Below are 27979 nucleotides of genomic sequence, written 5' to 3' on the forward strand. Positions count from 1 at the left end.
CCCCAGAGTTTAGGGGCTTCTGGGACTTGTAGTCCTTTTCCACAGCCCCAGGCGCCGGCACGACCTGGGACTCGGACTACATTGCCCAGGGAGCTTCCCGGCCTATATAAGCAGCCGGGCGCCGCTTCAAAGTGCAGTAACCATGTGGATGTTCTGCTGAAGCTTTTCCTCAAGCCTGCTGGGGTGGGAGGAGAGGAGGAGGTGGTGGTGGTGGTGGAGGAGGAGGAGGCAGGGGGTGGAGAGAAAGAAAGCGCACGCCGAGAGGAGGTGTGGGTGTTTCTCTCCCATCCTAACAGAACGAGCTCCCTCTTCGCGGATATGGGATTGCCCAGCGGCTGCTAACCCCTCTGCTGGTCCTGCTCCCCCAAACCGGCGTGGCTCCCCGGTCACCAAGGTAGCTGCTGGGGCCGGGCAGAGGGCGAGGGGAGTTGGCACTGGCTCCCGTGCGCAGAAGTTTTTGCCCTGATCTCTGGGAGCTTTTTTTTTTTTGGTGGCTTTGCATGCACTTGGCGTGTATTTTTGGGCTTCTTTCCCTGCGAGCAATTTCGGGAGGAGGTCTGATTTATTTACTTAATTTTTTTAGGTTTAAACAACCCCAAATGTCCTCGACTCTAGTGACCAGCTTCAACCCCCTTCCCTGTACTGAAATGGCATTCCCCCAAGTTGGAAACTCTTGGAGTGGTTGCAGGAAATAGTTTTTTTTTTCTCCTGTTGGGAAGGGGGCAGTTGAGGGGTGTCATATGAGTTTGCTCAAGGAAATAATCTTTCTAAAAATGTAGCTAGTCCTGTTGCGCCGCATGGCTGGTAGAATAATGCATGCGTGGGGGCCCCTGTGTGTGTGTGTCTGGGGGGGGGTGTTAAAAAACGGAAGAAAACCCGGGGACGGGGGGGGGGGGGAGTGGTGAGGGTAGACCCAACTCGTGTCCAATGAGGATGCAGGTTTTGTATACTTGGCCTCCTCCACGCGGGGAAACAAGTGCTTTGGGATCTCCTCAACACTTACCTTAGTTCCACCTCCGGCATATTCGAAGTTTCTGCGTGCCTGATCTTTCTGGTCAGCTACGTACTGGAAATAACCAAGCTGGGTTTGCTGTTATCTGAGGGCAAGAGATCCCGCCAATTTGGCTGCTAAATTGGGAGATGAGGAGTGGGGATCTGCAGGAAACGGAGGCAAAAAGGTCGAAACTCGGATTTGGGAACATTTCTTATAGACCCTTGCGGGGTTTCCTACTCAGTCTTCTTTCTTTGTAAATATTTAGGAGCTGACTGCAAGGGAGCAGGATTCGCATCCTTGGCTGGGCGAGCTTTGACTACAGAGTGCCTGACCTGGGTCAGGTGAGTGTGGAAGTCGAGTCAATAAGTCAATAGGGGGATTTGTCCTAAGCCTTTCCGCAAGTCCTCTTGTAGCAGCCATAGAGAAGCGGAGAGAAAGAAACTGTGGTCAAAATTGGTCATGATCTTTGCCGAGTAAAGATCCAGTGCCAACCACTTTTGAAGGTGGCTCAGAATTGAAGCTGCCTGATGTTTGGGGAAGGGGGGGGGGCACCAAACGACAACAAAATGCAGTAACATGGGTCTATGGGAGAGGCATGCTGATTATTTAAATTCCAAACGATGCAGAACTTTTCCTCTGCCGAGGTCTTTAAGCAAAAGTGAAATACTCCTCCCCTTCGCACATTGCCACTTTGTTCTTTTTTGTTGTGGACGCGCACGTAATCAGGGGGCTGGGCTGTAAGAAATGAAAGTGGCGAATTGAAAGACTGAGAACTTCATAAACGGGAAGTTAGAGTTTGAAAGAATAACACAATAGCTTCCAGGATTTGACTGGAGCCACCTGAACGTCAAGGAACCCAGACCGCTTCTCTTGTTTTGATATGTGTTCTTGGAAGCGGAGCTGAGGGCAGCATTTCTCTGTCAATACAATGGCTCCTATTTTTATTTATTTATTTATTTTTGCCCTAAAATGGTCCCACTCCATTTCTAGAAAGTATAGCCTCTGTAGGGGCACACACACCCTCATAGTTGCAGGGTTTTTTTTTTCTTGTGAAATTTTTGTGAACCTAGTAAACAACAGGTTAATAGGGGCTGGGAGCTGTGGGCAGCTGGTTCTTGGTAACTTTTTTAACGTCCTAAATATTTAGCTGTTCCCTGGGCTACAATCTTTGGGCTTTTCTAATTAGGGAATAAAAGCCAGATACTTCATTATGGTAGTATAATGCTTTTGTTTCCTGCTGATAAGATCCTCAGGAGTACTGGTGGAGCGGGCAGCTTTCGGATGGGAAGGTTGGTTCTTCTATGGTCTAATGTTGACCAAAGATTGGGGCAGTCCACTCTTCAGAGTATATTGCAGACAAGGGACAACTGGTCCTCAGAGTCTTCTCTACCTGATGCCTAAAAATTATGAGACTGCCTTGTTAGATGTACTAAGCCAGGTTTAGAGCTGTGGCTCACAGAAGGCCTTAGATACGGGTAAAGAAACCGAGATGCAGCCCAGACAGTCATGTATACTGCTTGTGCTGAAGTTTGTGCAGTGCTGGGGGAGATCGAGACCCTAGGGAAAATAGTGAACACATTGCTCTTAATGTAAGAGTTCTTAGTTAGGTCCCACCAATGATAGACTGACCATACCCTGATGTATGAAGGAACTGATATCATAAAAGAATGTAGATATTTGTAGAAGGATTTAATGTTGGGCCGAATTAATTTTGGAAAGCGTTATGCTGAAAGCTTGAGTCAGGATAGTGGAGAAGGAAAACGAAACAAACCCCAGTGTCCATGTGCAGCATGAGGCCTTTCTCTTGCTTGAAGTATATCTTGACCGTTCACATCAAGGCATCTGAGCAGGCTGAAAGAGTCAGGTGTGTCTCTGCCTGAATAATTGGAGACCTTAAACTGCTTCAGTTCAATCTGTGGAATGCTGGTAACTTGGCCGGTAGCCTCCGATTTGCCTGATAGCAATGTTTTTCTTCTTCATTATTTCATTTCTTTCTTTTTTTTAAAAAAAAATTATTTCTTCATTTCTATCAGTTGTGTTGATGTGTTCTTGTGAGCGTGTACATTGAAAATACAATCTGCTCTGACTAAATCAAATCGGAACAGAAAATCCCATCAAGATTTCCTTCTAAAGCAAGCAGGGAAAGTTCTTGATGTTCCAAATGAATCACTCTGGTCTCTCCACGAAAGTCATTTGGGTGTTATCATCCATTCAGACAATGTGGTTCCTGTTGCCAGCCTTCTTTGAAGAATATGAGATGCAGTGGTTACTTAGAAGAGCAGTAGATAAACGTCACAGAAAAGATCTGTTGACTTTGCCCTCAAAGTGTTTTTAGCTGCAAGAATATGACTACAGAGGTGGGGGTGGTAGTGGGATACTCTGGGACTAATTCAATGTTGTGCAAGGAACTGACTTGAAAAATCCACGTGGCTTTTTAGCTAATAATGATCTCATGGAATTTCTGTCTGACTTTTTTTTTGTTAAATATAAGCAGCTCTTTAAAAACAAACCAAACGAAAAAACAGATACCAAATATGAACAACAGAAAAAAATCCACCAAAGTAAAAGCAGGCCTGGAGTTAGGTTTCTAGGTCAAGCTGTCCTTGGATACTTCTAATTAAGGAAACTACACAAGGACAGTGCCCTGTCTTGTCTGCTATTGGTTTGGTTTTTTAAAATAAAATGCATTGGATCTGCAGATTGCTGGTAACTAGAACTGCATGCCGTTGTGTTAGGTCATTTTCAGCTGTTGAAGTTTGATGAATGAAGGCCTGAAGTCAACGGTATGAATGACTTTACTTTTCTGACTCTTTCTAGTTGTCACGGTGTCTGTGGTTCTGAGGTGATTGCTAATGAGGAATGAGCTGAATGAACTCCTGAAGCCATCACCTGTTAAACCCTGTGATTTCCTAGACTGGACATAGTTAGAGGCAGCTGGTGGGACACATGTACCTAACAGACTGTCACCCTGTGAAAAAGTGTTATGATTCAAGTGTGCTATGTTGCTTATTCAGCAGATTTCTTGAGTACCTGCTAGGTGCCAACTGTGTTCTAGGTGCTTAGGGTACAGCATAAGCAATCAAGTCTGTTCCTCAGAGGTTGTTGCTTGGTCTCTCTCTCTCTCTCTCTCTCTCTCTCTCTCTCTCTGTGTGTGTGTGTGTGTGTGTGTGTGTATATACATGTGAAGGCCAGAGGTAGATGTTGGTTGTCTTTCTCAATTGCTGGTGGGAGGCAGTCACTGTAAATAAAAAGTAGGTGTTACAGTATGGCAGGTGCTAAGTGCTCTGGGGAAAAATCAAGCAAGGAGAGGATGAACAGAGAACAAGTGTGGGCCAGATTCGGAGACATTGAAACCCTTGTGTATCGTTGGTGGGAATGCAAGAGGTAGTGCTTAGCAGAACAGAATGGTTGCTCCTGAAAATATGAAACAGAGTTATCATAAGATTTGAAATTTCCATTTTTAGGTATCTAAATAATTCAAAGCAATGACTTATGCAGTTTGTTTTATGCTGAAAGTTGCCTCACTCATGTTAGCCAATAGGCTGAAACAAAACCCTCGAAGTATCTATTAATACATGAATAAAAAACAAAGTGCTGCTTATGTGTTCAGTGAGCTATTATTCAGCCCAGAAGAGGAAGAAACTCTTTTCACGGTATAGTCAAACCACAAAACACTATGCTAACTGAAAGAAGCCAGCCATCAGTAGACATACAGTGTATGATTCTCATAGTAGGAAGTCCGGTATGTGTAGTCAGATATTAGGGTCCGAATGTAGATTGGTAATATCTAGGGGCTAAAGAAAGGGGAAGTTGGATTAATGAACACAGACTTTCTCTTTGTAAAAATTAAAAAGTTCTGGCAATGGATAATACTGGTAAATTTTATTTCTGTATTATCCAAATAAGAAATAAAAAGCAAAAGTTCAAGGGGTGTGAAGGGTGTGTTGTGGTTGGCAGTTAAGGCAGGGGTCTTCACTGTGTGGCATTTGAGCAGAGCTCCTCAAGTCCAGAATAGAAAATGTGAAGGCCCTGAGGTGGAAGGAGGTGGGGCATGCTGGAGGCAGGACAAGGAGGCTGGAGAGGCTGCAGGTAGGAGCAGAGGAGGTACTCGGGTGGGAGGGCAGTCAGGGTCCAGTGGTGGAGAGGCTGCAGGTAGGAGTAGGGGAGGACTTCGGATGAGAGGGCGGTCAGGGTCCAGTGGTGGAGAGGCTGGAGGTAGGAGCAGGTAGGACCTCGGGTGGGAGGGCAGTCAGGGTCCAGTGGTGGAGAGGCTGCAGGTAGGAGTAGGGGAGGACCTCAGGTGGGAGGGCGGTCAGGGTCCAGTGGTGGAGAGGCTGCAGGTAGGAGCAGGTAGGACCTCGGGTGGGAGGGCGGTCAGGGTCCAGTGGTGGAGTGGCTGCAGGTAGGAGCAGGTAGGACCTCAGGTGGAAGGGCGGTCAGGGTCCAATGGTGGAGCCAGATTTTGCACACCAGCAGTTCTGAGGATTTCTGAACCCTGACAGGGTCCCCAGTGGGGTTTTCAGCCTTGCTGAGCTCAACTGTGCTTTCTAATGAGACTGGCCGGGCTGGCAAGACCACATACCAGATGGAAACTTGATCCAGGAGGCATGAGGGAAACCTAGATTTCCAGACTGGTTTGTCATGTGACATTTCCTGGCATTGAGGTTCACTTAAGGAACAAAGGCATCTCCTTCGCTGAAGAGTAGAGCCATCTTTGTTCTGTTCAGCAAATTCTAAGAAGCATCGGTTGGTCCTGGGCTTTCACCAGCCTTCTGCCCCGTCACCACCTTGCTAGACATCAGATTTTACTGAGGGGGAATGACCTGGCCCTAGGCACTATGTTTTCATCATCTTGGGCGTGAGACGCTCCATATTAGTGATTCTTCTTGAAAACTTGGGGGAGAGGCCTTCATGGGGGCATTGCTAAAGTCCCTGATTGTAGTACTGCAAAGGTTCCATGTTCATCATCAAATGCTAGGAAGCAGTAGGCAAGTCACACAGCAAAAGGATAAATCTGTCTCAGCCACCCCAGAGTCAGACCCCAAGCTTTTCGCCACATGTAAAAATTAGCTGTGTATTTAAGACTCACAGTTGCACCCCTTCCATTTGCTGGCTTTTCTTTGGTACGCAGACAGTTGAGTCTCTTGTTAACATGAAGATACCTGCATTTTCCCTTTTCCAAAGGTCTGTCCTGCTGATGGGATTTTATTTCACTAAAAAAAAAAAAAAAAAAGTTTTAATTTTACGTGTGTGAGTGTTTCCCCTGCATTTGCGGAAGTGCACTGCCTGCCTGCCTGGTGACCTTGGAGGCCAGAACAGGCACTGGATACCCTGAACTGGGGTTGCAGATGGACTGTGTGCCAGCGTGCAGGTGCTGGGAACCAAACCACAGTCCTCTGAAAAGGAGCAACCGCTGAGCCATCTCTCCAGCCCCTCATTGGGGTTTTATTTAAGTAATATATATGGAATGAGTACAGTACAAAAATACTACATCCTTCAGAGTTCCTCATTTGTTGCACAATCCAATGTTCTCAATTGGTGTATTTTGACCTTTGAAGAAAATGAAATGATAGTTGAAGCCTTGTTCACTTGAAAGCTATCTTATTACAGAAGAAAAGCCTAGTACTTGCTGTATATAACTATAGCATTTCTCATTTGGTAAACTAACCTTACCCTGTAAAACAGGTACTCTCTCCTGCTTTTTTTTTCTTTTAAATATGGTCCATTCTAGAGATTGACCTAAGTCCTCAAACTTGGAAACTTAAGTGGTTTTTTTTTTGAGCCATCTCTTCAGCCCTGTTTGCTTGTAAGGGGAATTTTTACTATAGATTTCGAGCATAAGCCAACATTATATATTGTGGTACCTGCAAATGCTAGGAAAGTTGCACTAGGTTTGATGGACCTGGAGTTACAAGCCACATTGTGAGCTGCACAGTGTGGGTGCTGAGAACTGAACTGTGAGAGCCGCAAGTGCTCTTAGCCACTGAGTCATCTCTCCAGCCCCAGCAGTAGCTTCTTAATACACGGAACCCACTTGGTTCACCCTACTCTGCATACAGCATCGTTAGCTCATCCCTGATCTTATCCCATTTGCATCCTCACACACTCCCCACCCCTTTAGTCTTTGATTATTTGGAAGCCCATCTTAGACATTCCACTGCATCTGTATTTATCATGAATCCTTAGGGTTTGAATTCTTTATGTAGGTACATAACGAAATACTTAAAAGTCTGCAGCACTGGGTGCTCTTATATGCCCATGTTGCGGGAGGGAGTGCTATTGGCATTCATTGCATAGAAACTGTGGCTGCTAACTCAGCAACCTACAGTCTGTCGTATTTTGGTAGTTAGATACAGAGGCATCGTCCAAGCCAGATTCTTTTTTATTTTTATTTGTTTTTGCTTCAGGGGCACAATGTTTTCATTTTAAAATATGGCTAGTGCCACTGTTGGGCATCCCTGCATTTGGCATCCTTTAAAAGTACCGCCGTGAACTCGCAGACTGGAGCATACTTTGTACGCTTTTCTTCATGGCGTTACTTTTCTTTGTCTTCCTTTCAACCCACTTAGGTTCTTGAAATTTTTAGACTAGGTTACTGTGTAGCCCTGGTTGGCCTCAACTCGGTGATCCTCCTGCCTCAGCCTCCTGAGTGCAGGTATTAGATGTAGTTGTATACCACTCTCCTCAGCCTTGTAGTTATTGATCTCAGCCAGAGAGTTGGCTCCTGAGGCTTTTGACAAAACCATGGAAGTTCTCATAGTTTTCTTCCTTTGTGTGTGACAAGATGTTCCAGGCTTATCTTTTTTATTTCTTGTCCCACACCATGAATCAGCCTTTTCATCAGGAAGCTCTTGTTCTTTTGAGAGGGAAATGAAATGGACACCTTTGCTTAGGACCGCATGAGCATTCTTGTCCTCATCTTGTAGGTGATAAAACCAAATTTAAATGATGAAAACTTAACGCCTGACTCTCTTCCCCTCCCCTCTTCTTTGAAGACAGGATCTTACTATGTAGCTGTGGCTGTTCTAGAACTCAATATATAGATCAGCCTGGCCTCTAACTCACAGAGATTCTCCTGACTCTGCCTCCCAAGAAAGAGCTGGGATTAAATACTTGTGCCACTGCACCTGATTTACCTGAGTGTTTTGTAATAACATTTTGATCAACAGTCCATTTTGATATGTCTGTGCTTATCTCAAAGGAGCCTGGAAATAATCTGAACTTTTTTTTTTAAGTTTATTTATTATGTATACAGTGTTTTGCCTGCAGACCAGAAGAGGGCATCAGATTTCATTACAGATGGTTGTGAGCCACCATGTGGTTGCTGGGAATTGTACTCAGAACCTCTGGAAGAGCAGTCAGTGCTCTTAACCTCTGAGCCATTTCTCCAGCCCCAATAATCTGAACTAAAAAAAAAAAAAAAATTGGTCTGACTTTCAGTGTATTCCTGGATAAGCAAAAAATGCTATTGACACTCCTTAGTGGCACTCCATCTAGAGATAGGGAAGTCAAAATTGTGGATCTTGCTCAACTTTGCAATGCAGTAGGATGAATAGAAGCCATCCACGTGTACTGCAGTGGTGTAGACGGGAGGCATCTTGGGAATAGCTCCTACATGTAAATCCTGAAGCTCACGTGCATTTTCTTCATGTTATACACATCGTCTGATGATACTCTCAGGCAAAACTTCTGTGGTTTGTGCATGGAAATAGTTTTTGGTGTGGATTTTTTTTTTTGTGGTATCATGTCAGCATTCAAGAAGTTATAGAATTTTGAGCAGTTTGAATTTTGTATTGTCCTGGCATAACCTGCACTGAAACTGGGCTGTGGGGATAGCGCAGAGGCATACTATTCTTATTGTGTGTGAAGCAGCTCAGTGCCAAAACAACAACAAAATTAACCCATGTGTTCCTTGCAGCACCTACCCCCCTCCCATATACAGGCAGAGAGAGGGACCATGCAAGAGGACACTGCTGCTAAGTTCAGTATTTCTCTTGCTGTTGGATTCAGTCAGAAGTTTGAGAAATACTGTTTACACTTTTCTGTCCATGTTGTCCAAGGCTCAGCATTGGGTATCACCTGGGAACGTGTTAATTGTCCTCTTGGGTCCTGCCTAGACCTGTATCAGCTGACATTTAGGAAGACCCTCAGGTGATGTGTACCCTTCTATGCTTGAGAAAGTCTGTCCTAAAGGATGCCTGCCCAGTCCTGTTAGCAATGGCTTTTTTATAGTCCCTGTGTTTCATGGCCAGTTCCCACCTGTTGAAGCTCACCTTCGTACATGCCCCTGGCAGCCTTCTCCGTTTCAGGTAAATGGAAAGACAGGCCTGTTCACCAGGCAGAATTCTGACTGAGAGGGAGAGGGAGGAAGAGAGAGAGAGAGAAAGAGAAAGTTTGAGAACACTTTTATGGCCTTGGACCTAGAGGCAGAAAGAGACCACAAGCTACCTGTGCGCCCAGGGGTCGTGTAGTCACATGAAGAAACAAGTGCAGCTGCATTTTAACCTGCTGTCCATAGACACCGGAGGAATTGATGTTTGAGGACCTCTCAACACAGAACATCTGCACTGCTGGGTGTAAAGTTTCTCATCAGAAAAACCTGAGCGAAGGAAAACAACACCAGCCTCCAAGTAATCTAGAGGGTAAGACCATATAATGATAATCATATAAACACATACATATTATTTCTTAACCTGTGATAAAGGCAATGGAGGCAAAACGAAGTACCTGGGATCCAACTAAGAATCATAGTTTAAGATTTCATTGATGTAAACTATCATGAAGAGACCAGGAAGGATGCAATCTCTTACTAGGCGTGGTAGATCAGTAAAAGTTATTCAAGTGAAAGGCTGGTGGAACAGTTTGTGGAGCAAAGGAGCTGGTGTATATGAAACCTCTGAGTCAGACAAGAGCTATTCTCCAGGGAGCTAAGAGAAGACCAGTGGAAACCACAGAAGCAACATGAAGCTAGCAAACAGGAAGAGATCAAAAAGACATAATGATTTATACTAATGATCTTTGGTTTTGTACTAATTATAAGGAAAGGATTAATTGTTTAGTGATGTCTTTCAGCTCACTTCCAACTTGTCTCTGGAAACACTTGGGTCTTATTTTCTCTGGTCTGTGTTAGCTCTCACTGGTCCATCTGCTTAGCTGTACATCTGTTTCCTGGAGCCACCATGACAAAGGAGTTCAAACTGAGCATGTAATGCAACAGAAATCCATGCTCTTATGATATAGAAGCCAGAAGTCTGAGGCACACATTTAGAAACTTGGGGGTTAGATGCTCCATATTTCTCCTAGCTGTTGCTGCTTGCTGGCCATCCCTGGTACTCCCAGCAGATGAACTCCGGTCTCTGATTTCATTATACGCCCTCTCACTATTTGTCTCCGTCTCTTAATCCAAATGCTTCTTTTATAAAACCACCAGTTGTGGGATTATGACCCACCATAGTCCAGCTTAATCTCATTTTACCTTGACTACATTTATTTCCAAATAGATTCTATTTCCAAAAAGTTCACAGTCATGGATACCCAGCATGAGGACTTGAACATGTGTAATTTTAAACATTCAAATCAGGTCATAACAGGGGTGAACTGATACATTCATCTTTGTTTTTTAATATCATATTGAGTATTGGGTGGGAAATGGGTTGGAAAGGCATAAAATCAATTGTGTATTTCATTTTTTGTAATATTGTGTTTTACAATATTGTATGATATTAATGATCGGAAAAGTTCCCAATATATAAAGTAGATATAAATATTGAATAACTACTTGCTAATAATTTAATATGCAGCTGAGATAAAGACAATATAATTGATTATAGTGAGGGAAAAATGTCCACTGTGCAAAAAAGAAAAAAGGAGAGTTAAGCCCAGATTGATAAGTGGTCACTGTAGCTATGTGCTACAATATGACTAGGTGCTAGCTAGCTCTCCATGTCTTTGCTTTCGCTTTTTGACCTATAAGCCCCCAGGACTTCGTTCAAAATTCTATCGCTCTCTATATTTTTTACAGTTGCCTTTACAATTTAAACAGTTAAGGCTTTATTCTTTTTTTAAAAAAAAATCTATTTGTTCCTTCTGAAAAGTTTCTGGAATAAATTCAAGGTGTTTAGTAAATAACCCAGCCATGCAGAGACACACCAACCTGCTCATTGGCTGGGGAAAGCATGTGCATTATCTCCAGGACAACTGAGTAGGAAATTGTCATGCTTCTACACAGACGAACCCACCTGCAAAGCAGAAAAGGCATTCTTTCTGTCACCCGGCCCCTGAAAAGCCTTATTATCCCTAAACCACTGGGACAGCTATTTTCTTGAAAGTCCCAAACATGACTGGAGCAAAGTAGAGAGAGAGAAAAAAATAAAGGAGCCAGGTGCAGTGTGAGTCTAAATACACAGTGGGGGAAATCTCTGTCTGTGCAGCAACTCTGCTGCAATGGCAGAGCATTTGCATAGTGAACAAGGCTTCAGTGTTTTTGGTAAAATTTTAAATTAATATAATTATAATCCTTTTAATATGTACAGATTGATCACACATTCATTTTGTTTTTGCCTGACTCTCTCGCTGCTGAGCTGCCCATTGATGTGGGATTTCCCTCTGCACGCTGTGATTACCATTAAAGAATGAAGAACTGCTTTGGACCTAGAGCAGAGCAGGGCAGAGCAGAAATAGGTGGGGAGGACTGGACTGAACCCTGGGAGCAAGAAAGGGCGGAGTCAGAGAGAAGCCATGTAGCCCCCATCAGAGCCAGATAGAACTTTACCTAGTAAGCCACAGCCACCTGGCAATGATACCTTTAAAAAGAAATGGGAAAGTCGTGCTTGTTATAGAACATTTGGGAAACATTTAAAAGTGTAACTGAAAAGTGGCGATTAGACCACATTTTAGAGTGTCTTAGTCAAGACTTGTCTGTATACATAGCCAATCTTCGTTTTCTTGTATGGAGTGTTTCCTGTGTCATGAACTGCTCCTCAGCAGGGGGATGGGATGATATTTCCACTAGTCAGAGAAGAAGGACTGGTAGTGATCTGAACTGGAGATAAAAAACAGAAATAAATGAAGAAATATGAGAATTATTAAAGATAAAGTTGTCAGGACAAAGTGATGGATTTGATGCGCATTTTGAAATAACTTCCAAGCTGCATGCTTTATTTCCACAAATGTAAAGGTCTCACATAATTTTATCATAAATCTCACACAAAGAACACAAAGTGCAATATCTCCATCGGAGGTGCACGAGCGATTCTTGCAAAGTCAGCTTAGAAGTGCCCGTTCTGCGGCCAGTAGAGCCACCTAAAATATCAAAAGGGTAAGAGCTTGTCTATCACATTTTCTAATATCTTTAACATGAGAGTATGGACTGAGTCCATTCCATTCTGAATATCAGATAAAAACAATGGAATCTAAAATAATACAAAAGAGAAGATGCTGGCTCCTAACCAGAGACTTCTGTGGTACATTTCTGTCTTCACTGTGTAACACTGTAACTGTGTAACACTGAAGTCTATAAAAAAAAAAAATCCAAACTGCAGGAAAGTCATCTCCTTCTCCTCATAATGCTTCCATAATGTGCTACAGATTTGAAATGTGTTCTATTTTCAAAACTAACTGGCTGATTTATGAAGAAACACACATGTGTTTTTTTGCTTCACAAAAAGCACATTTGGATATTATTAAACTGAAAAGATAAAATATTGCGTAGTGCTGAAGAATTAATTTCAAAATGTTTCTTTAAGATAAACAGCGTATCAACTATATCTTAAATGTCATCACTTTGGATGACCAACTAAACAGATTTATAGGAACTCCTTTGCTAAAAAGGAGTTATTTTGGTCTATCTGTCATAAACTATTATGTCCAAAATCATGTGTGTTGCCTCCAACTACCCTGGTGTGAGAAATCTGCCCCAAGAAAGCCTGAGACCTCTGGAAATCTGTCCTTATCAGTGGAGCTGATAACAAGAGAAAGACTATACTCCACATCAAACATAATTCCTTAAAGAATTTCCTCATCTTAACATTGGCTCAAAAATGTTATATTAAAGGGGAGAAACAAAGCCCTAGCAATCATAACTAAGAAAGAAGGAGCTGTCGGCATCTTCCCCTTCAGTCTGTAATTCAGTGCTGGTGCACAAGCCACATGCTGGTATTATCGCCAATCTGCTTTCTTAGCTTTTCTTCACACATTCCAGCCCATCTTCACATACTCAGAGGGGGTTTTGATGAAATAAGAATTCTCCAACATCATGCCTCCTTGCTCCTTTATCCTCTGCTGACCAAGTCTGCAGCATTTGAAAATTAAATCATGAAAGTAAGAAGTGTTTGAGTCTCAGAAAGGTTTCCACACCTGGTGAGGACCCACCCAGCCCAACAAGCCATATGGCCCTAAAAATACTCCTGTTGATAGGCATTTCTTTGTAGGGTGGATGCTGCAACCCCAGAACCTTGAATGCAAACATTCTCAACTGTAATCCCTTAGAAGAAGGTGGCATTTGGCAACCTGGGGCACAGAGTTCTGTTCCCTCAGTTACTTAGTCTAGAAGAAAGTGAGACAAGATCTCCCCAGGACAGGAATAGAAGGGCAGTAAAGCCACACACCAGTAGTATTTCTCTCTATGTAAATATCAATAGAGGTCAAGCACCCATAATCCTGCTTAACTTCATTTCAGTAGTTACTGGATGCTACTTTGTACCAAGCACAAGGTTACTGTCAGAACAGAGCAACAAATAACAAAGAGAAAATCTCTCATCCAGTTTACATCCCACGCTTTAGAGGCCTTCTTCCACCAAAGAAACCTGGAACTAAGCAGGTATTTCTTTACCCACAGCATCAAGAGAGGCAGTGGTGCACCCTACACAGATAGATGCCTGAGAGAGAACTGAAGCTCCTGGTTCTAACCAATAACACAGGCAGCAGCTGTGCAAGTGTTGGGTTCTTTCTCCAACCCTATTATCTCCAGTCTTGGAAAGCAAAAGACTCTCTTTTTAAGAAAGTGTCTTACTATGTAGCAAGCTATCCTCAAACATCCTATGTAGACCAGGATGGCTTCAAACATTCTGTCCTTTTGCCTCTGCCTTTTCAGTGCTAAGACTGTAGGCAGGCCTCACCACACCATGCTCCTAGTCTTAATAAATGTAACAATGAGAAAGTCAGAAGATGAATAATTTAATCCCTTAAACTAAATGTAAATAATCACATTTCTTAGAACTAAGTGTAAGCATATGTACCTCATATCTATAAAGATAAACATATTTGCCTTATGCTTCACTAATCTGTTTCTTGAATCAGATTTGAAGAATTCCTTCTCACGAGTGTGGTGGTCTGAAAGAGAATGGCCCCCATAGGCTTCCATGTTCGAATGTTTGGTTCCCAGTGAGCAGAACTATTTGGAGATGATTAGGAGGTGTGGACTTGTAGGACAAGGTGTGTCACTGGAGTGGGCTTTGAGGTTTCAAACACCAAGTCATGCCCAGTGTGTCTTCCTTGGCCTGCAGCTTGAGGATCTGATGTGAGCTCTCAGCTCCTTTGCCAGCACTGTGTACCGGCTGCCGTGCTCCCTGCCGTGATGATCAATGATTAACCCCCTAAAACTTAAGCAAGACCCAATAAAATGTTTCCCTCTATAAGTTGCCTTGGTCACGGTGCCTGTTCGCGTCAATAAAACAGTAACTAAGACACTTAGCATCCTCCAGCTTTGTGTTTATGTCACGAGTGCTGACATTAGTTCGGCGGTGAGGAGAGGCCAGTGCAGCAGAGGCCAGTCACCCACCGTCTGTGAGGTGAGAGACCTTGATGACACTTTCAAGGCACTGGCCACCAGCACAGCCTTGCAGAAATCCATGCAGGATGTACATAGGAGTGACCTAAAGAAGACAATCTAATCAGAGGCGTGTGTGTGCATGTGTGTGTGCATGTGTGTGTGCACGTGTGTGTGTGTGCATGTGTGTGTGTGCATGTGTGTGGGCACGTGTGGAGGCCAGAGGTTAACCTCGGGTGTTTTCCCTCAGGAGCCATCCTCCTTGTACTTTGGAATAGGCTTGAATCTCAGCAGGTAGGCTGGCCGGCCAATGAGAAGCGGGGCTCCATCTGTCTCTGCCTCCTCGGCCCTGCAATCATTAGTGCCACCACACCCAGCTCTCCAGGAGGTGCTAGGGAGTGAAACTGCATCCTCATTCTTTACACAGAAAGCACTTTACCTGCTCCCCAGCTCCTCGTCTGAATTTGGGCCTCTGACGTTATGAAAGGTTTATGGTATAATTTATGGCTTTTCAACCACGTTTTAGCTTGTATGACTAAGTAAAGCTTGCTGGTTTATTATATAAAAAAAAACAAACTTAGCTCTGCAAAAACATATGCTCGCCATATATAATTGAACTTAATGGCTATCTAAAGCCTTCCTTCTGCCTTGGTCTGAAAACATAATCCCAATTTGGGAGCAGAACTGACAATTTAGTTGATTTTTTTTTTCACTTCTCAGAGTTGCTGTAGAGGGAGAAAGGCTCAAGTCCTATTAAGGAAGAGCTGTTCAGAGCGCCTGTAATTTCATGCATTTCAGATGCAAGTAGGAAAGGCTGGGGCATATACTTCAGTGGAAGAGCACTGGCCTATCTTGTGCAAACCTCTAGATTGAATCCTCAGCTAAACAGACAAAGAAGGAAACAATTACATATAAGCTGAACTCTCTTCTAACCGGCAGCAGGCTTTGGGATCCACTCTGTCTCCCTGGACCCTTCACTGTGGTCAACTCAGATGTCTGTCTTGAAGGCCCTATGGGATTGTTACATATAATCTACTGATCAGAACTGCTGACCCGAGAGATAATGGGGTGGCTCTGAGGGTAAAGATGCCCCTGCCAAGCCTGACAACCTCAGTTCCACGTGGTGGAATGAGAAAACTGACTCCTGCAAGTGGTCCTCTCCCTTCAGACACTGTGGTAATTCATGTCCTCCTCCCCATAATACAATAAACAAATTAAAATGTAATTTTTAAAAAAAAATGTATTATTCCCATGGTGGTATATGTATGTCTTTTTCTGTCCTGTCAGCCAGCTCCCAAATAATGACATGGAGCTTACTATCAGTTATGTAAGCCTAGCCTTAGCTTAGGCTTGTCCCACTAGCTCTTATAACTTAAATTAACCCATTTATGTTCATCTACATTTTGCCTCATGTCTTTTTACATTATCTCTGTACTGCCCATCCTGCTTTCTCAGTGCATCTAGCTTCCCCTGAACGCTTGGATTCCTCCTCCTCTTTCTCTCTTCACCCGCCTATACCACCTGTCTAGCTAATGGCCGTTTAGCTCGTTATTAAACCAATTGCAGCAATATACCTTCACATAGTGTACAGATATCCCACAACAGATGCATGTAGCCACAGCTTACTTGGCAAACTACAGCAGAAGGAATAGTAAGGTTGAGGCTAGCCTGGGCAGAAACTGAGCAAGTTCTTACTTCAAAATAAAAAAGTTTTAAAGGGTTTGGGGTGATCTCAGTAGAATGATGCTTACCTAACATAATCAAGATCCTGGCTTGATCCCAGTATTTCAACCAACCAATCAAAATCATTCCCTACAAGACACATCACAAACTCACCATGGTGGAGTCCCCCCAAATCTGCCAGAGAAGGACTACAGTGTTCAGCTACTCCAGAGAGACCTCAAGACCAAACTGAGGACATTTTGACAAGAAGGCTCTGTTTTGGCCTTGTGTGTCTCTTTCTTCACAAGACTCTTCATGTGTTGTGGCCTTGTTTCTTGCCTTCTCCTGACTCCTGTGAGAGTGTGAAGACCCGGTTGCTTTCTCCTTCCCCTCATGGCCCACCTCACCACCTGTTCTATCACCTGGCGTCCTTGGACCACACAGGCAAAGTGAGATGACTGGAGGATACCCACCAGAGGGAACTTCTGGGAGTCTTCATTAGCCAGCTGGCAACTCTCCTGGGCTGGGATCCTAATGTAGCCCTGAGCCTTTCTCAGGGTGAACTTTTAAGCACAAAAAAACCCACATCCTGGGTTGACATCCTTCAGTTAACAAGAACAGTTAGCCAGAGCAGAACTACAGAAGCCAAAAAACAAGGTCAGTACATTCAGGGACTTTCCTAGAATTCTGATTTTGATGGATTAGGTCTTTGTTTTCACGTTGGCAGGTGGTACTGTCCCTGTGTGGTATTGTACGGCCCGAATGGTACTTCTCTCATTGAGTCAGCTGTGCTAAGGTCTGAGGGCCTGCTACAACAATGACCCTCTAATCTCAGATTCCTCAAATCAGTTCTTTAAATTGTAATGCAAGAGGTCCTAACATTCCTCTGTTCATTCTTGGAACTCTGGGAGCAGAGGGTGTAGAGGCCAGACCCTGTCTTCGCCCCGGACTCCTGTTCTCAGTGGACAGATCTTTTCTTTCTCTTCTCTTCTCATCCTTTCTCTTGCCTTTTCTATTTTCTGAGACAGGATCTCACGTATTCCAGGCTGTCCTTGCACTAGATATATAGCCAACAATGACTCTGGCCCTTCTGCCTCCACCACCCGAGTCCTGGAATTATATTCACATGCCACCACCCCCAGGTTATGTGGTGCCAGGACCCTGTGCGTGTCCGACAAGCATCCTATCAAATATACTGCAACCCCAGACTGGAGATTTTAGTCTAGAGCAGTGACAGGCAGAGAGGCCCTGGGGCCTTCAGAACATTCTCTGGACATTTGCAATGGCCTTCCTGATGGCACAGAGAAAAGGCTGACTGGGGGAGTGAAGAAGCTTAGCTGCTAAGTCTGTCCCATGGACACGATCGCTATCCCCGTAAAAGTCCATCTCTGTCTCATCAGCGTCTGTTACGGGGTCAATGGCTTTGGAGGTTCTTGAGGTTAGTCCCCTATTGCTCACAGTTGGCTTTGTAAGAAATAAAACCTGATGCTCATTCTCAAAATAAAGTGTCTTGAGTCAGCTTTGGTCTAATTACAGATACACAAAAATCAACCCCCATTAAACTCTGCTAGTCTAGTAGCCCCCCCCCCCCCCCCGCCAAAAGTAGGCGTTTAGGGTAAGACGTTATCACAGCCAACTACCCCGAAGATACAACACGATCATGAGCCTGATAATCTTTGAAACAGATGTGAGACAGAGATGAACCCATTGTGCTGGCTGCTGTCCTGTCAATGTGACCCAAGCTCCAGTCGTTTGGGAAGAGAAACCTCAACGGAGAAGATGCCCCAGCAGACTGGCCGGCGGACAAGCCTGGGACGCATTTTCTTGATTAGTGACTGACGTGGGAGGACCTAGCCCGTCGTGGGCAGTGCCGCCCCTGAACTGGTGACCCTGGTATAAGAAAGCCAGATGAGTGGACTATGAGGAGCAAGGCAGGAGGGACATTCTTCCACAGGTTCTGCTGAAGTTCCTGCCTTGAGTTCCCTTCTGGACTTCCCTCAGTGACGGAGTGTGAGCCGTGAGTTAATGGTTGAAATAAATCCCCTCAAGCTGCTTCTGGTCAGGGTGTTTTATCACAGCAATAGAAATCCTAACCATGATACCCAGGCACAGTATTTGTCAAGAAGGAGACGTGTGAGACTCCGCAATGGTTACTCAGTCAATGAGGAAATCAAGGAAGGGACCTGTGTTAGGGTTTGAAAACTGTCCTCTGCCCTCAATGAGCAGGCCTGTCATTCTGAGATGGCACCTGGCTTTGTAAAGTCACAGAAGCACCTGCCTTGCTCTCACTACTCTCAGTCCCTAGTGATCTTATTAGGAAGTGAGAGTTCTCTTATTAGAAGGTGTTAGTCTGTGTTTCCCATTATGCGTTCTCAGGTTGGCTTCTATTGTGTGATGCTATTTCTGGGGCTCTACGAACAAATGTTCACTTACCCCAGGGAATCAATTACAGATGAAAAGGTGGATACCACTAAAGTCCTGTTCTGATGAACCACGAAGTGTTACTGGGTCTTCTTACAGGAATATGGGTGAAGGGTTACTTACAGGACTGAAGACAACCATATCACCAAAATCCCACCCCAGCGTGGGTGACAGCCCACTACAGCTGGAAACTCGGAGCACAGTACCCAGTCACAGGTAGCTCAACAGATTAAAGGGTGTCCTTTCCCGGTAGCAGTTCAGTTGGTTTGGGCCTTTTCCAGGCAGCTCAGCTCTGGGCTTTCTCAGCAGTCCTTACTGCTTATATCCGCTTGGAGAGGGAGGAGCCTAGTCTATCTGGCCGGTTTCAGGGACTTCCTGAAACTACTGAGTTGTTTACTTCCTGAGCTTAATGAAATACCCTGCAGCATGGACCATTCTACCTCCCAGTAAACATCCTGTTGTGTTTTCTGAGCTTCCCTCCAACATGGAAATGATGCATGGTAGCTTTACGTTATTTTTCTAAAGTCTTTGGAACAGACAGTAGTGTGTCTGTTCATACACATACACAGCCCAGTGATTCTCTTGTTTCTGCTCGCCCAGTAGTGGGATTGATTATAGATGTCCAACATGCCTGTCTTTTTAAAATTTTTATTTATGTGTATGTGTATTTTGCCTGTGTGTATGTCTGTGCACCGTGTGCATACCTGGTACCTGAGATGGGCAGAAGAGATTATCAGATCCAGTAAAATGTTAATCATTATGTGGGCTCTGGGAGCCGAATGTGGGTCCTCTGTAAGAGCAACAGGTACTCCGTCACTGAGCCTTCTCTCTAGGCCCTGGGCTTCAAATGTTTGTCCTAATTACATTTATTTGTGCATCTATTTATTTAGGGATTATGTTGTGTGCTTTTATGTCACTGCATTAGTATGAAAGTCAGATGATGGCTCTCAGGAGTCACTTCTCTCCTTATGCTGTGTGGGTCTTAGGAACCAGACTCAGATGGGCAGGTTTGTGCTAAGCACCTTGCCTGGGAGCCATCTTGCTGGTTGGCATCTTTCTTTCTTTCTTTCTTTCTTTCTTTCTTTCTTTCTTTCTTTTCTTCCTTCCTCCCTCCCTTCCTCCCTCCCCCTCCCTCCCTCCCTCCCCTTCTTTCCTCCTTCCTTTCTTTCTTCCTTCCTTCCTTCCATCCTTCCTTCCTCCCCATCCCTCCTCCCCCTTCTTTCCTCCTTCCTTCCTTCCTTCCTTCCTTTCTTCCTTCCTGTAATAAGGAACCATAACTCAGGTCCTCCTGCTTGCTCAGAAGTATTTTCACTAACTGGCCTCTCTCCCCAACCCCAGACAGCATTCTTTGCTCTGTATCCCTGGCTGGCTTAGACCTCTCTGTAGCCCAAGATGGCCTTTAACCAGCAATTCTCCTGGTTCTGCCTCCCAAGTGCAGGGATTACGGGCATACCCCAATCCATTCCAATTAATTCTTAAGGAATCTGGCAATTTGTACACCTTTGTTCCCTACCAGGAAGCCTCCAGCTAGATAGTGATTTTGTGCTTTTTTGGCCAGCTTAGAGTGTCATGTCTCCACACAGGACCAGAGAGAGAGACTCAGATCCATTCTTTTGACCACTAATTGAAGTCCTGCAGGTTCAAAACTGGTTTTACAAGTTGCTGAAGGAGGGATAGCCCCAGTGACCTGCCTAATGCTGTTGGCTGGCAACAGGCCCAGACTGGGCCACTCACAAGCTTTACCCTGTGATGCCTTGGATCTTGAAACAGGGGAAAGTGAGTCTTTGCTAGTGCCAGAACTGAAAAGCACAGGGTGTCTTTCAGTGGACGCTTTCCCTCCCTGAACCAGCAAAGACTGAGGAAACGAAGACAAACCGAGAAAGCCTGAAGACGAAGAAGGAGGGGGCAGCATTTGCATGTGTTTCCAGTAACTGCTGGGGCGCTGCTGTTTCTCATTGAGTTCCTGGTTAGGAGAAGATCATATCGGTGACTCCCCGCTTCGGGAAAGGCGTAATTGAGTTGGGTTTTTGTCTCTTGAAGTCAAAGAGGTAGAGGGAAATGTAATTCCTGGCTTCACTGTAGAAAGGAAGAACAGTTTTGAAACTGTCTGAAGAGGCTGCCGGGGCACTGGAGAGATGGTTAGGAGCACTGGCTGATCTCCCAGAGGACCCAAATGTGATGCTCAGTACCCGCGTGATGGCTTGCAACCCTCTGTGACTCCAGTTCCAAGAGACCCAATTCCCTCTTCTGGTTTTTTGATAAATGGAGCACAAACCACACATACAGGCAAAACACCCATACACAGAAAGTAATAGAACAAAAGAGAAGAAGTTGCTGAAAGCCAGACAGGAATACCTTTGCTTTGTGATAACAGCTTGACATTTTGAAATATTTTTTTTCTTCCACTTTCCTACAGATAAGCATAAATGAAATCATGATTTTTGTTTGGTGTGATTTTTAAAGCCCATGCCCTTATCACTTACAGATTATACTGTAGGCATTTCTATGTCAACATCCTTCAAAATGTAAGTATTGCCCATGGTAATTAATGTCTTTGATCGGGATCCAACTACGTGGGTATGAGTGCAAGAAACAACTCCACTTGGCTCTTTCCATTTCTAAGAATAAGATCTGTGATGTAATTAATAGGAAAGAAGAAAGTTGGTCAACACAGAGAGGCAACATTTATCTCTGTCAAGTGGGAGAGAGGAAAAGACCCTGTATAATGCAGCTTCCTTGGGAAATATGTCACTGGTAAAAAGCCAGTGTTTTCTTTTCTTCTTCACCATTTACACAAACAGAGGGAAGTGGCTCTAGAGAGAAAATGTCAACATTTTCTAAGCACCCCCTTAGCTGCTTAACAAACTTGGCTGCTTAGCTGTGACAGGTACTGGGCTGTGCACATTACACAAGAGTCCTTTAAATATATTCAAATATTTGTCAGGCAGTGGTGGCGCACGCCTTTAACCCCGGCACTCGGGAGGCAGAGGCAGGTGGATCTCTGTGAGGTCAAGGCCAGCCTGGTCTACAAGAGCTAGTTCCAGGACAGGCTCCAAAGCTACAGAGAAACTCTGTCTTGAAAAAAAAAAAAGGTATTCAAATATTTATCTGTAATATTGAGTTAGCAAATGGGTATTTCTAAGTCCCTTATCGGTACTGTAAGAGAAAAGACACCAGTATAAGCCTGGGCGGAGTGTCATGGTGGATCAGTATTTATGAAATTAGTATTATGTTAATATAAAAGTTATGGTGAAGTACCCAGGAGGGTCCCAGGCTTCCTGACTTGCCTTCCCTGGAGGCTGCACTCTATAAACCTCATGGCTGGCAGCTGAGTAGCACATAGATAGTTTCTGACCTGGGAACCTTTCTCAAGACTCTGGGCATTGCTTTCATTACGTGAAGGCAGACAGGGCTAGTAATGATGGCCCCAAAAGGGAGCTCACAACTTTAATGTTGTAGGATGCTGCTTGTTTGTTTCCCAGCCACTCAGACCCAAAATAATCACACAGAAACTATATTAATTAAATCACTGCTTGGCCTATTAGCTCTAGCTTCTTATTGGCTACCTCTTACATCTTAATTTAACCCATTTCTAGTAATCTGTGTATCACCATGTGGCTGTGGCTTACGGGCAAGTTTCTATCCACTATCTGTCTCCGGCAGGGCTCCATGGCTTCTTCTGACTCTGTCTTTTTTCTCTTAGCATTCAGCCTAGTCTGCCCTGCCCAGCTCTATTCTGCCCTGCCATAGGCCTAAAGTAGATTCTTTATTAATCAATAGTAATCACAGCATAGAGAGAGGAATCCCACATCACTCTAAGGGCAATCAGAAGGCGCTAAATTCTCTCTGCTCTGGTTGCCTCCATGGAAAAATGTCTTTTTTCATAATCCCTAACAATAATCTATAACCATTTGTCCTTATGCCCACAGATAAGTGTAGTATTCACCCCATCAAGGAAACCTCTCTTTGCAACAGGTGGAGATCATTACAAAAAACCACAACCAATCAAAATATAGAGTGGTGGAGCCCAGTGGATACATCCAGAAAACACTCTTGCACCTAAGGTTCAGTGTTGCGGGATATTTGTTCATGCTATGTGAAGCTGTGTCTGTCTTTTGCCTCACCTGTCTAAGGCACTTGAGTAGTTTAATAAAGAGCTGACTGGCCAATAGCCAGGCAGGCAGGAGAGAATAAGTGGGTCTTCCAGGCAGAGAAAGGAACTCAGGGGTTAGAATCTGGGTGTGACAAGAGACGCCAGTGATTGACACACAGAGGGAGTTGGACATATGGAGTGGAGGAAAGGTAAAAAGCCATGTGGTAAAATGTACATTATTAGAAACAGGCTAATTTAAGTTATAAGAGCTAAAACCAGGTGGTGGTGGCACACACTTTTAATCCCTGCACTCAGGAGACAGAGACAGGTGGATCTCTGTAAGTTTGAGGCCTGACTGGTCTACAGAGCAAGTTCCAGGAAAGGCTCCAAAGCTACAGAGAAACCCTGTCTTGAAAAACAGACAAGCAAACAAACAACAACAAACAGAGTTTTAAGAGTTAGTTGGGGATAAGCCTAAGCTAAAGGCCAAGCTTTCATAATTTGTAATTAGTCTCTGTAATTATTTGGGGAGTTCAATGAGGAAGATTGGTACATGTGGAGGTCCGGCCTGTATATGCAAAACTAGGGTCTGAGAAAGCTGAGAAAAGTCCAGGACACAGAGGCCACTGTTTGTGGACATATAGAGGTGTGGCTCCTTTAAGAGGCCCTGCTATGCAGCTAAGCACTTGAATGGCACTCTACTAGAAAGAATGGGAAACTTAGATAGAAACACCTTTCATAGCATGAAACCAGCAACTCTGTAGAGCTGGGGTGGTTAAATGTGGCTCCCAGCAGGGGCCCAGGGGCATGAAGCTCAGCTCTCACTGACCCATGGCAGAGCAGAGCCAGCTGCCAGGATCATGTGCTAAGCAGGGCCACTAAAGGTTTGGCTCACGTGGTCAGAGACTGCTGCAGACACATAGGAAAGCCAGGTCCAGATGAAGAATCCTCTAAATCGGTACAGGGAAAGAATCTTAGGTACTCAGAGATGCCAGTGAGACATGGAGGGGGTCAGATGTATGGAGGAGAGGTAACAAGCCATGTGGCAGAACATAGATTAATATAAATGGGTTAATTTAAGTTATAAGAGCTAATTTGGGATGAGCCTAAGCTAAAGCTGAGATTTCATTATTAATAAGAAGTTCCGTGTCATTATTTGGGAGCTGGTGGTCATGATAACACCTGATAAGCCTGGCAACAGCTCAGGGAACATTGAGGAAGAGAGGGTGGAAAGATGTTAAGAGCTGGAGGATCAGAGAGTTCGCTGTGAGACTGTGTCTCCTAGTAATGCCAGAAGCTACACCCATAAGGACTCACCAACATGTCTGCCAAGCATGAGATGAACAAGGACCGCACCAATGGGCATGCCAAAATGGATGAGGAAAAGTCCAAGAGGCTTCAGCCCTACAAAGAGCTGTAGGTAACTGAGGAGATCTGGGAGGAGTGGTTGTCTCCAGGGAAGAGCACGCCAGTACAGGGCCAGTCAGCCCTGAAAATATACATGCAAGTATCATTATCCATACTGAGCGGGCTATATTTAGGAACGTATATGTATGTACATGTACATATATGCATGTGATATCAATTAGTGAGAAAGAAGGCCCTGAATTTGAAGGTGGGCAGGAGGGGTAGATAGGAGGGTTTGGAGGGAAGAAAGGGGAGGGAGAAATGTTGTGAGTCTACTACAGTCTAAAATACAACTCAAACCAGAAAGGAACACCACAGTGATAACTGGAAGTACAGCTGCAACTGTTCAAGGTTTTCATTAAATTTAAACTCATATGTAAATTATGTACAGAAATAAAAGAAAATGTGTCTTCTAATAAGTGAACCTTGCTTGGAATTCCATCCCATTTAAATAAATTCTCTTGCCCAGTATCTCTGTGTCTCTGTCCAATTCTTTCTTCTTGAAATGAAAGAACCTGGGTACCACTGGGCGCCCCTCAAAATCCACTGTTATCAGCTAGTGAGCCAGAAAGGAGGGTAAAACCAATGAACCCAGCCCCAGGGACCCAGTCCGGGAACCCAGAAGGGACTCTCTAGAGCTGTGAATTTGTAATCAGTCTCAAACCTCTTTTCAGAATGAAAGCAATACAGCAGTGTTGTGCTTAATCTGACTTGTCAGCCTAACATGGTTTAGAATCACACAGAAATGAGTCTCTAGGCACATCTGCGAAGTTCTGGAATAGGCTAGTTAAGGCAGGAAGATTCGTCCTCAGTGTGGCTGGAGTCCTGAACTGAATGAAAAGGAGCTGAGCAGCAGCATTCCCTGCTCTCTGTGTCTGGACTGTGGATGCTGCAGACGGACTGCCTCCAGCTCCTGCAGTCACGCCTTCCCTCTAAGTCCCCTCCTTGATGGACTGTATCCTCAAACAGCCAAAATAAACCCTGTCCTCCTTAAGTAGATTTTGCCAGGTATTTTGCTGCATGGATCAGAAAACAAATGATAGCAGTTCCATCTTAAATTGCTTGTGCTACAGGGATTCCAGCCAGGTTCTACTACAGGGGATCCAGATTGCTTCTCTTAAACTCTTACCCTATAAGATAAATTTAGGACAACAGCCCTAAATAACACGGAAGTCATTACAGAAGACAGACTGGTCCTTCAGCACACACCCACACACGCGTGCACACACCCATAAACACATGCACAAACACTCACACATTCACATGTATATGCACACAGACAAACACATACACACACACGTACACACACACACACACTCACATATGCACACGTACATACACACAGACAAACAAACATACTCACCAACACCAACACCCCAAAAACTTCTGTAACCACAGTTCTCAGGAAAGAGTGGGGGCAGAATAGTGGGGGCAGTAAGGTCCAGAAAGCTTTAGTCAAAGACTGCAGAACTAACATGTGACAAAAAACAAGTTGGCAAAGGGGAAGACTGGAAACCTTTGACTGAGACTGGCTCATAACACAGGCATAGGCACAGGGGCGTGCTAGAATGTTTAGGAGTCAACCACATAGCCCTGGGTGGAGTTATGAGATGTTAATGAGTGATGTTCTGCGTTCACAAAGTCATATACGGAACCAAAAAACACCCAAGCTATGAAATGAGCCAGAGAGCTGTGCTCTGCAAGAAGTCAAAAAGCCCTGCCCTAGGAAAGCAGCAGAGGCCCAACACTTCCTGCAGAGGGGCTGCAGGCTGCAGAATGCACTCTTCCTCTCTTCTCCAACTTGCTTTCCTGCTTGCAAGTATAGCTTCTAATAAACGACCCTGGCTTAGAAGTATAGCCTTCCTGAATAAATTTTCTCATTTTTCTTGCTAAAAACAAAACGTGGTAAGTGGCATTTTAGAAAGACCCCGCCTACAGAAAGGTGACCAGATTGGAGAGAAACAGATGAAAACGAGGCATGGAGAAGGTTTGCAGAGCAGTCCAGGTACACGCAGGGCCCAGCCTGGAGATACCCGAGAGGATGAGAAGGGGGAGGACACAGAAGACAGGAGGAAGACTCGGTAGATCCTGAGGGTCAATTATGGCTGGGAAGTAGGGAGGTGGGAAGGGGGTGATTGGGCAGGAAGGAAGAGAAAAGGGAAGGGAGGAAGGAAAGGGAAAGGAAGGGAAGGGAAGGGGAGGGAAAGATTTGGAGGCCATTTGTGTATAGGCAAGAAATAAGGTTTTTGGGGTTCACTTCTATGTACAAGGTTTGAAAGCTGGGCTGGCGAAATGACTCAGTGTGCAAGGCATTTGCCACCAAGCCCGATGATGTGAGGTCAATCCTTGGGACCCACGTGGTAGAAGGAGAGGGCCGACTCCTGCAAGTTGCTCTCTGACCTCCACTCCTGGCATGACATGTGCCCACATGCACACACGAGGTGCACACAAGATAGAGAAAGCTATGGAAAAGAAAGAGGACGGAGGCTGAGAGGAGAGCCTGGGATCGCAGGTGTAGCTCAATAGTAGAAAGCTTGTGTAGCGTGCACGATGCTTTGGGTTTGACTCCTGCCCACTCCCAAAAAGAAAGCTTGGCTAGACAGTGGAGGGCAGGAGTTGGGGTGAGGCCCTCGCTTCAGGAAGAGGGGACGACCGTGGCATAGGTGCTGGACCAGGTTGGGTTGCTGCTCACAGACAGGATGAGGAAATTAAAGATCTGGAAAACAAAGGAGAGAGCTGAAGTTTCCTGAACAGGCAAGGAATGGCAGCCAGGGCCCAGCAGCAAGGACTAAGTGTGAATAGGAGGCAATGGGCACAGAGCGAATGGGGTAGACACATTAGGAACCCAGAGGTGATCCAGAGAGTGCGGCAGGAGCCCTGGCCCCATGAATGTCCCGGTGGGGTATGCAAGAAGAGTAAAGGCTCTCTTTCCTCTCTCCTCTGTAATAGAATTGCTCTTCTAATCCCTAGGAAGGTCTCCATTTCCAAACAGCAGAGGCCTCTTATCCTAACATAATGTACCCGAGACACACATCTCCACATGCGTGGCTGCTGCTTTTTATTTTTCTATCATAAAACCTGCTTTAATGAATTGTAAAATTCTGTGACAGATTTTTGGCCAAATTGTTTCCATTAAAAAGAACTGATTTTAAGGCTGGGTGGTGGTGGTGCAAGCCTTTAAATTAAACCCAGCACTCGGGAGGCAGAGGCAGGGGGATCTCTGAGTTCGAGGTCAGCCTGGCCTGTGAGAGCTAGTTCCAGGACTGACTCCAAAGCTACAGTGAAATCATGTCTTGAACCACCCCCAAAAAGTACTGATTTTAAAAACTAATAACTTAAAACTGATCCCCCCCACACACAAGGTCCAAAAAACATTCTCCTTCCCAATGGCGGTAGCAGCACACACCTTTAATCCCAGCACTTGGGAGGCAGCGTCAGGAGGATCTCTATGAGTTCGAGGCCAGCCTGGTCTACAAAGCTAGTTCCAGGACAGCAAGGAGTGTTATACAGAGAAACCCTGTCTCGAAGAAAAAACTAACAAACAAACAAATCACAGCAACAACAAAAACATTCTCCTTCCCTTCTGACAGTTTCACAATTCACTGTTATCAGTAACCTGTCTCTGACTACTAAACAT

General features: G+C 44.7%; 1 long non-coding RNA gene across 2 annotated transcripts; it reads left to right on the forward strand.

The window, feature by feature from the left end:
* Positions 1 to 207: 207 nt before the first annotated feature.
* On the forward strand, positions 208 to 15953 carry LOC121432900. Of its 2 annotated transcripts, none has more exons than XR_005972247.1 (4): positions 208 to 394; positions 1260 to 1335; positions 9289 to 9636; positions 15480 to 15953. It is a non-coding gene; the product is annotated as an uncharacterized LOC121432900 (long non-coding RNA). The 2 variants fall into 2 exon arrangements; XR_005972248.1 differs by having other exon boundaries at positions 9304 to 9636.
* Positions 15954 to 27979: the final 12026 nt, after the last annotated feature.

This window comes from Microtus oregoni, unplaced genomic scaffold, assembly GCF_018167655.1.
Source record: "Microtus oregoni isolate MIOR12 unplaced genomic scaffold, Mior012 000036F_ref0000092, whole genome shotgun sequence".
NCBI classification, from domain to species: Eukaryota; Metazoa; Chordata; class Mammalia; order Rodentia; family Cricetidae; genus Microtus; species Microtus oregoni.